We start from the raw sequence: 10,706 nt of genomic DNA on the forward strand, positions 1-10,706 counted from the left end.
AGATTGAGATAAGAGTGTTGAAATAGATAATGTGTTTAAAACTCATTAAATTCCGGACAGCTCCATAAAATCCTAAAATGTACATGCCTCTGCAACCTTGGGCACCCGGAAAGGGGTAGATAAGAAAAGTCATCTTTTGAAAAACAGACTAGCAGGTGGTTTTCTACAATTAAAACAAGTGTTATGGAAACTAATAAACAATTTAGGAAAGTAACTGGAATGGCATATCAAAGAATGGTCTATACGCTCATTGGACAGTGACCGTTGACGAAATTGTATAAAGGTGACAGTCTGGACAGAAACAGATTCAGATGATCAGCTGGCATCACGGCTTTGTTGTCTTCTTTCAGTAAAGTCTATTTTGACTTCTGAAACTCCGACTCTGAATTTTTTTTTTTTTTTTACAAGACTTTAAGACTGCATAAACATGGACCTCGGAATCTGAAAGATCTGGGAAGATTCTGTGTAGGAAAGTCTTTTCCTTTAGTTTCACTTTCATATTTTACCACTAGAGGGCGCATGTCTTTCATCTTACTGATACCTATACACCTTCCCTTTAAGACCATGTGCTTTATACACTGCACACAGTGAGCCACGGTGAGCAACCAAACTTTAAAGCTGTGTGCGTTCATGCAGAAAAGTAAGTTTACTTCCTAATTTCTAGCAGAAATATGCATGTTGATGATGTTGAAGTTATTGTGATGATGTTACATTTATCTTATAAGCATATACTCTCACAATATGATGTTATTGTCACGGGGTTGTGGTTGTAGTGAGTGCACGACGAAGGAGTAGGAGTAAAGGAGTATTTTTAATCAGCATCAACCACATAAACCATTGAAAATAACATTAATCCAAGACAAAGAAATGACAGAAACTGAGGGCTTATAAAGGGCAGGCAACTAAGGAGCAAACGAGATGATTAATACAACACAGGTGGAAACTAATGAATGATGATTAACTAAATGAGCAGGAAACAAACCAAATAATGACAGACAGGAACTAAACAGAAACCAACACGTGACAGATATCGCCCCCCTCCCGGAAGGCGCGTCCCGCGCCGTAACAGTAACATCGGCGGGCGGATCAGGGAGCTCCAGGAGCCATGGCGAAGCAGGCAGTTCAGGTTGCCATGGCGGAGCAGGGGACTCAGGATGCCATGGCGGAGCAGGCAGTTTAGGTTGCCATGGCGGAGCTGGTAGCTCAGGAGGCCATGGCGGATCAGGGGACTAAGGAGGCCAAGGCGGAGCAGGCAGTTTAGGTTGCCATGGCGGAACTGGTAGCTCAGGAGGCCATGGCGGATCAGGGGACTCAGGAGGCCATGGCGGAGCAGGCAGTTCAGGTTGCCATGGCGGAGCTGGTAGCTCAGGAGGCCATGGCGGATCAGGGGACTCAGGAGGCCATGGCGGAGCAGGCAGTTCAGGTTGCCATGGCGGAGCTGGTAGCTCAGGAGGCCATGGCGGATCAGGGGACTCAGGAGGCCATGGCGGAGCAGGCAGTTCAGGTTGCCATGGCGGAGCTGGTAGCTCAGGAGGCCATGGCGGATCAGGGGACTCAGGAGGCCATGGCGGAGCAGGCAGTTCAGGTTGCCATGGCGGAGCTGGTAGCTCAGGAGGCCATGGCGGATCAGGGGACTCAGGAGGCCATGGCGGAGCAGGCAGTTCAGGTTGCCATGGCGGAGCTGGTAGCTCAGGAGGCCATGGCGGATCAGGGGACTCAGGAGGCCATGGCGGAGCAGGCAGTTCAGGTTGCCATGGCGGAGCTGGTAGCTCAGGAGGCCATGGCGGATCAGGGGATATGGCCCCCCCCAAAGATTTTCTTTGGGAAATCTAGGAATCCTGGGGGGCGCTCTGGAGGAGCGGGCACTTGAGGGCGCTCTGGAGGAGCGGCCACTTGAGGGCGCTTACTAGGCGTGGACACTGGAGGGCGCTTACTAGGCGCGGACACTGGAGGGCGCTTTCGAGGAGCGGGCTCTGGAGAGCGCTTTCAGGGAGCGGGCACTGGAGGAGCGGAATTCGCTAACACAGAGGGCTCAGGAGATGAAGGAGGGCTGGATGGGACCAGCGGAGACGAAGGAGACTCAGGAGACGAAGGAGAGTTTTTTGGAGCGAACTCTGGTGAGAGGATAGGGACAGAGAACTCGGGAGGTAGTGCCATGTCCAAAAGTGCTGAGAGGCCAGCGGGCTTGCGTCAGCGGCAGCCGGCGGGCTTGACTCGGGAATCGCTGGCGGGTTTAACTGCGGGCTGGTTCTGGATCGGGGCTGGACACTCTCCAGACACTGGAGGATTCCTTCCCTCCAGCTCAGTCCTGTGGTGTCTGGGAGGTCCACGGGGCGATAGTAATTGGCCCCGATCCAGAACAGTGAGTTGAGCGTTGTGTCATCTAGCGTCGTACACACGGCGAGTCCGCAGAACTCCTGCGCATACTTCTTAAATGGGAGATCCAGGCGGGCTAGGGCGGCGAAGCGTGCGGCGGTCTCCATGCCGCTTACTTTCGGTTTGGTCTTGGATTCTGTAACGGGGTCGTGGTTGTAGTGAGTGCACGACGAAGGAGTAGGAGTAAAGGAGTATTTTTAATCAGCATCAACCACATAAACCATTGAAAATAACATTAATCCAAGACAAAGAATGAGACAAAGAAATGACCGAAACTGAGGGCTTATAAAGGGCAGGCAACTAAGGAGCAAACGAGATGATTAATACAACACAGGTGGAAACTAATGAATGATGATTAACTAAATGAGCAGGAAACGAACCAAATAATGACAGACAGGAACTAAACAGAAACCAACACGTGACAGTTATACGTTAATCTATGTTGGGAAGCTAACATGCTAGTATCAGAGACACATGCTGTAATGTGTTTTTATTTTAACGTATAAATCTTGATCTGTTAGCTATTTTAAGATCATTTTGATATGCTACACTATCGTTATTGTGAATTTGTCAGTAAATTTAAGACCATTAATGTTTATCTGTTTCTGTTCAGAATGGAAATGTTTAACATCTGTAGTAAGTTAATAGAAAGACTGTAATATTCTTTATATCTAATTTCCACAATTTTCCCTTTATTTCAGACCACACATACACACCCCAAATACCCCAATACCTTTTGCCTGTATACCTTTATGCTCACCAACGTGGCCTGTATAAACCCAACTCATTAAAGCTTTCTTGGATGTGACTCTCTGAGCCCTTTACTTTCTTACCGGAGTCGCCACTTTTCAAAGGTCTATCAGAACAATCCAGAGGTTCCACCTCTACATTGTGTATACAAACAAATGGTCTCTGACCTTATGTTAGGTGTTCTCCAAGCTCATCAGGTATTATAAGAAACACTCAGACCTGTTATCTTGGCAAATGGAGGTTTCAAAAAGTATTGAATAAAAGAGTGTCAATAATTATGGCCAACATGTATTTGAGAAAAACATTCATTTCGTAATGAGATTTCTTCCGGCCCATTTTCAATTGTTTCGTTTAAATGAAAGGTTAGATTTTTGTGAACTTTTTTTATAAAAGATCAAAAGGATAAATAATGCAGATTTATTTTTGTAGGCTTCTTTGTTCATATTTACAAAGAATTGCCCACGAAGTTAGAGAGAGAGAGAGAGAGAGACTTGAAAACTGTTGAAAAGTAAAAAGTGTTGAATTCAATTGCCTTTCAGATACCTCTTTCTGTAACTATGCTTCTGTATTTTATTTGTCATTATGAGATGAAAAAAATTACTCATTTGAGTAACTTTATTAAAATTACGTTGTCAAGATGCACAATTATATCAATTTAAAGTAATGTTATTTTTTTCTTTTCTTTTTTGATTATTATTATTATTATTAATTTGGTCTTTAGATAAAATGTTCTGTATGGGACAGATGTATGAAACATAGCCTATATTTAACTAGAATGAAGGATACAGAATGTACTGCATGTTAGCTTGCTTACTGTGCCCAAGAGCATGATCGCTTGAAGTCTACATGTCTACATCATGATGCTTTTAGGAAACACACCCTAGAACAACACTTGGACAGTGTCTGATTACATTTCACGAGTCCACAGGACACAAGAACAGACAAGAACACATATTGAGAAACAGCCCATTACTCTTAGAATTAAGTAGTTCTAACTGCTGTGTCTTTAAGATTTTTATACAAACACCCTCTTTGAAACAGTATCTGTGGTTACTTACGTGTTGTGGGTTTTCTGTTGGGTCCAGTGTAGATTTTCCCTCAATGCAGCGCTACCCATACTTAGTACTTAGTAATACCCATACTAAATAGCAGGCAAATATTGTGACACAATCACAAAGCAATCCACACTGAAAGATTTCAAACAAATTTTTAGGAACTTCTTTAAACTCACACAAGAACAGGACCAAATGACTCTCCCACTTTTTAAATACACAGGTATAGATACTGTGTGCATATCTTTCTTCCTCATTATTTGAATATGCATATGAAGATGTGAAGTTAGCTGTGACATTTTGGCAGCTACTGCTCTAGCAATTTCAAACAGTGGTGCCTTACTTTTCTGTTCCTGTTTTACTGGGCTTTTTTTGTGTTTGTTACTGACTGTAACCCAGTTCTCTTATTTTCATTGATCTGCACTTTTTGTTACACATTTGTGATGTTTTTGAGTGGCATTAAATGGATTTTAAACACCTCCAATTGGCCTTTGCGTTCAAGAAATCAACAAACATGGGCCCGTTCTTCGTACGTAGCTTATTACATCCGAGATGAAATGTCACATCCAAGATGATATCATCGCGCTAATCAGGATCTGGCTAATTCGGTTCTTCGAACGCACCTGTTGTTGATGATGAGTATGGCTGGATTGAGTTATCTGAGATAATTGTGCGTTCATGGGTTGGTTTAAAAGGGGTTATGTATCGATACTCGAAACCACGATCAGCAGTCCAGCGATTGGCTGGCGACAAGACAGCAACGTAATGACATCATATAATTAAAAAAGACACCTGACGAAAAACTTGACAAATTTCTGGACTTTTATAAGGAAACATCTAACATCATAGATAAATGAAATGTGCGCTGTTTTTATTTTATTTAAATTTTCTACATGATTCCCAATAATTTATATTCACGATTTCTAATATTTGTACAGGCTTTACATTTTTATTTCAATGTAGTAATGTTTCTTAAAGGTCGAGATCATGTTACTGCATCTCCTGCGCTCCATCAAGCCACTCCCATAATAGCGGTCACCACTCAAATTAATGCATGAAAGAAGTCTGCTCCTGAGCAGGTTTAAGCTTAGGGACCTGTTGCTATGACAACAACAGCAATGAGCGTCGAAGAACCAAACAATGCAAGATCATGCCAAATCTGTTCAACTATCAAATCCAGCTAACTGAGTTAGCGATGTACGAAGAACGGGTCCCATGTCTGCTGCAAAGACGCTCACCAGAGAGCAAACACATTTTCATTCGAGGATGCTTAGCACCTTCTAGCACCCCCATATGGACCTGAATGAAATGCATTAATTTTAGAAGTTACAGTGTTTAAATAAGCCATTCTGCATCCATAAAAAGAGTGCATCTTGCTTTAGTAAAATGAATTAGTTAATGTTATTGTCAGCTAGGTGTGTGCAGACAGACTGAAGAGACGATGAAGTTCAAACGCAATCTTTAATAATAATAATAATAATAATACACAAGTTATTCCAAAACAGGGCAGATGAAACACACCAAAACATAAATGTTACAGGACAAAGAACACAGGAACAACTGAATACAAACTAGAAGTCCATGAAACTGAAGCTAACTGAACGTAACTGTGACGGTTATTAAGTTTCAAAATCATTTAGCAAATTCCTTATCTACAATATTAAATTTTACACAGCCCATGTATTCAGTGCTTACAAAGCACCATGCATTATTTCCTAAGTATTTATCTCTGTGAATCCCCTGTGGACTACAGGTTTAGGGGTATGGTTAGGGATGGGCCTTCATGAATTCATTAAAGGCGTCTTTTTTTACATGTTGCAGATTCTATAACGAATGATGAAAATAGTTAAAATCTCATATGCAGATTTTGATAAAGATTACAAGGACGTGTGAATTTAAAATAATAATAATAATAATAATAATAATAATAATAATGTGCACCAATAAATAATTTATAATAAATACTGCAAAATTAAAAAAAATTTAAAAAAAAGTTGATTTTGATCTCATGATGACGTTAAGGAAACTCTGGGGGCAATTTAAATGATCTACTATGATTTTGTATGAGCCATATTTAGACAAAGTCATTTTAAGACAATAGACCACTATAATAGATTATTTTTCATATTATTTATAATAATAATAATCCAAAGTATTGTATGCTATACTGGAGGCATACAAGTAAAGGCTGCATTAACACATTTCTCTCAAAATTGCATGATGGAGTTTTGAGAAGTATTGAGATTCTTATTGAAAAAATTGATTAGAAATCTGCATGCATTATGGGTGTAACAGTTCTCGCCTCCTTCATTTTGGTATGCATTTATAATCCAATCTCAGTTATAGTCAAGTCAAGTGTATTTTAGGAATACATGGCCTCTCGGACCATAGTTCCACAGAATCACAATAGTATGACAGATACTCTTTTCTTCATTCCATGGTGTATATACAGTGCCAATCTCCATGCATACTCTGAATCACAAACACTTGACTCATCAATACAGACATCACCAACAAGAGCGAGATCACTCAAATATTTCTTACGCAGATCCACATACAAAGAACTATCAAACAAAAAATATTTCTCGTCTTCTATCACAGAATAAATCAAAGTTAACTTACAATAGTTGCAAATTCTCTCTGCCACTGGTGTGTTACTCCATCTACCTGTTTCTATAGCCAGATGATGACCTGAGCATCTGAACAGAAACAATGATCATACCAACCGTATGTTATATACAGATGCACTGTAGCTCTCTTGTACCCTCAGGGACTTGCATTGTGAATATATATTCAACTTCTTATTTTCTAGAACTGACGTGTACCATGCATCACATGCTTTTTCTCTCAATTGCTGATTCAGAATAGATGTAAACGTTCTTATATCACCAACACTTTGAGCCTCCCAGACAAACCATAAAAATACAACATAACTCTAATGCAGGAGACCCATGTTTTCTCTACCTACTTCATCTAACTGAAAAAGCATGTTAGAACATTTTCTTGGATATCGATGATTAGACATAGACACTAATTTTATCCAATACATGATACATCTTTTCATATAAACAATAGACAATACAAATCTACCCAGATCTCCCAACACAGCTACATTGCTCACACTTGTACTGATACTCTAAAAACTCAAAAGTTTTTTTTACAAAAAGATAACTGAACATTTTCAATACACTCTACTGGCTCAAAGCCCCATATTTCAGCTCCATAATACAATATGGATGCAGCATGTGGTCAAACAAATACAAAGCTTGGTTACAGCTAATTTTATGTGTACGAACAAACCCTAGTAAAGAAAGCATTGCTTTCTTACCCTGGCTTGCTAAATGTTGTCTGGCTTTCCACCATGACAGTTTTGGTGTAACCCACATACCTAGATATTTATAACAATTAACCACTTCAATCTGCTGACCAGAAAAATACCATCTTTCATTTTTATTTAAAGAGTCCCCTCTTCTAAAAACCATAACTTTTGTTTTACTCAAATTCACTCTCATACAGTAAAAGGTTACAAAATATTTCCAGCTGTTCAGCTTCTTTCTGCAACCCTCCAATTGTATCAGATATATTAGGCATATTATCAGCGTACAGCAATGTCTGCACTTCTGTGATATTTTCTGTGATATTTGTCATTTTATTTGAATACCTTTAACATTGTTATATATTCATTTAGTAGAAGAATAAACAAAAGTGGACTCACCATGCAGCCCTGTCGTACACCAATACTACAGCCAAAATATTCTGTTAAGCCATCAGTTCATTTCACACATGATTTAAGTTTAGAATACATAGATTTCAATACACTGAAGACTTTTCCACCAATGCCGTTCTTAATAAGAGTGAAGTACAGAAGACTATGCTGGATGCAATTAAAAGCTTTGGAAAAATCAATAAATATACAGTACATCCTTTTCGCTTCATAACATATTTGACTTTATATCTGTATATTATTGTCACACTTAGCCTAACGCGAGGAACGAGGAGACCAGGAGTACACGAAAACAATAGGTTTTTAATCCAAACATCCACGGAAATACACGGGCCAGTCAGGATCACAGGAAACACCAGGGTTGACATATAATCTCGGACAAACACAGATAGCACAGACTGGAGCTGATAAACACAGGGCAATCAGGGGAACACAGGTGCATGGAATGACTAATTAACAGGGAAGCGGAACACAACAAACAGTCCAGGGGCGTGACATTACTCCCCCCTCCCAGTAGGTGCGTCCTCACACCGTAGAAACAACATGGGGAGGGGAATGGGTGGGAACTAGGGAGGAGGCTCAGGAGGAGGACGGACACCCGGGAAGGGGCCGGCAGACAGAGTCCAGGGAGGAGACGACGGAGGGAGGATCCAGGGAGGAGACAGGCGGGGCTTGGAGCAGGAGGAGCCCAGCAGGACCCAGGCCACAGCCATATTGATGGCCCACGGTGGAGCCGACGCAGGGAGGAGCCATGGAGGAGGAATGGTCGCCGACTCCAGGGGGCTGACCAACGGTGGCGGAGCAGGTGGTGGAGGAGCCCGAGGCGGAGACGGAGAGCCGATGAGCCAGGGCGATGGGGAAGATCCAGAGGTCCTAGGCGGAGCAGATGGCGCCGGTGACCAACGCGAAGATGTGGATCCGGGAGGCCGCGGTGGAGCCGGAGCGACAAAGGACTGAGGTGGAGCCGAGGGGATGAAGGAGCCTGATGGAGCCGGAAGGACGAGGCGAAGCCAGAGGAGTGGAGTCCCGAGCACAGACTGGGGCTGATAAACACAGGGCAATCAGGGGAACACAGGTGCATGGAATGACTAATTAACAGGGAAGCGGAACACAACAAACAGTCCAGGGGCGTGACAACTATACGCTGTAGAATCTACATTTGCTATTGTATTTCTGATGTTATCTATTTTATCAGTGAAGAAATTCATAAAGTCATTACAATTAAACTGTGAGGGAATATTTAGATCGGGTGGCGTCTGGTTATTTGTTAATCTAGCCACTGTGCTAAATAAAAACCTAGGAGACGACAGAGGGAGGAGCCAGGGATGAGACAGGCGGGGCTTGGAGCAGGAGGAGCCGGAACACATGGGGAAGAAACTGGGTCACCGAACACAACAAACAGTCCAGGGGTGTGACAATTATGTATTATGTATTATTTATATTATGACTGTAAAATAAAGATATTATCCATTGTGGAATAACCTGACCTATAACCTGCTTGTTCTTCATAAAACATATTGTTTACACATAAGATACTAATCTCCTGTTCAAAATCTTTGTAAAAATTTTACCAAGTACATTAAACAATGAGATTCCTCTATAATTTTCAACATTGTTTCTATCACCATTCTTATATAATGGGCAAATCACGCCCTCACACCAAGCCTCAGGGAAATCACCTGTATACAATATTTTGTTATATAAAGAAGGCATAAAAGTACATAACATATGTGATGCTGCTTTCAGCATCTCAATAATAATGCCATCTGGACCAGTGGCTTTTCCATTGCTCATTGACATATAGTTTTGAAGATCTCATCATAAGTAATACTGCTATCCAAAGCTTCAACTTGATTAAAAAAGGCAGCTTCATGAGCATTCACACAATGTACAACAAAATTCTCAAAGTCAGCATGTCGGGCCCTTGGAATCATCCTATGGATTTGACGTTATGTAAATATAATGAACTGAAATCAATTTGCTTGTTTCTATTTCGCAAGTTTGTTTTATCAGAAGTCGAGTCACAGTTAAACTTAAAAGGATAGTTCACGCCAAAATGAAAATTCTGTCATTAATTACTTACCCTCATGTCATCTTTGTTCATCTTCGGAACACAAATTAAGATATTTTTGATGAAATCGGAGAGCTCTCTTACACGGAACTGTCATGTTCCCAGGTCCAGAAACGTAGTAAGGACATCGGTAAAACAGTCCATGTGACATCAGTGGCTCAACTTACATTTTGCGAAGCTACGAGAATACATTTTGTGCGCAAAGAAAACAAAAATAGCATACTTTATTCAACAATTCTTCTCCACCGAGTTACTCCTTCCGCCATTTTGGAGAGTATCCAAGAACGTAATCGACATAATCAGCGTTGTTTACGTTCGGGCGGAAAGCGCGCGCACGAACGTAATCTGCGTAATCAGCGTTGTTTACGCTTAGGGGAAAGTGTGCGTATGCGTTGTGATACTCTCTAAAATGGCGGAAGACGGTAACTCAGGGGAGAAGAATTGTTGAATAAAGTAATACATTTTTTTTCTTTGCACACAAAAAGTATTCTCGTAGCTTCGCAAAATTAAAGTTAAGCCACTGATGTCACATGGACTGTTTTACCGATGTCCTTACTACGTTTCTGGACCTGGGAACATTACAGTTCCGTGTAAGATAGCTCTCCGATTTGGGGTGAACTATCCCTTTAAGTTTAACTGTGACTCGACTTCTGATAAAAAAAACTTGCGAAATAGAAACAAGCAAATTGATCGTTGGTGTCTCTCTCCCCTCATCCGACTCTGACCCTCTGCC

The 10,706-nt window shown here is 41.3% G+C and overlaps 1 long non-coding RNA gene across 1 annotated transcript in view; it reads right to left on the reverse strand.

The window, feature by feature from the left end:
- Positions 1-3,663: 3,663 nt before the first annotated feature.
- The window catches only part of LOC107677043 (uncharacterized), an 11,085-nt gene continuing 4,042 nt past the window's right edge, over positions 3,664-10,706 (reverse strand). Inside the window, exons 2-3 of the long non-coding RNA XR_001632798.1 lie at positions 9,561-9,567; positions 3,664-3,675 (exon numbers count right to left, since the gene is read on the reverse strand). This is a non-coding gene — a long non-coding RNA (uncharacterized LOC107677043). The remainder of the gene's footprint in view (positions 3,676-9,560; positions 9,568-10,706) is intronic.

This window comes from Sinocyclocheilus anshuiensis, unplaced genomic scaffold, assembly GCF_001515605.1.
Source record: "Sinocyclocheilus anshuiensis isolate Anshui unplaced genomic scaffold, SAMN03320099.WGS_v1.1 scaffold584, whole genome shotgun sequence".
NCBI lineage: Eukaryota > Metazoa > Chordata > Actinopteri > Cypriniformes > Cyprinidae > Sinocyclocheilus > Sinocyclocheilus anshuiensis.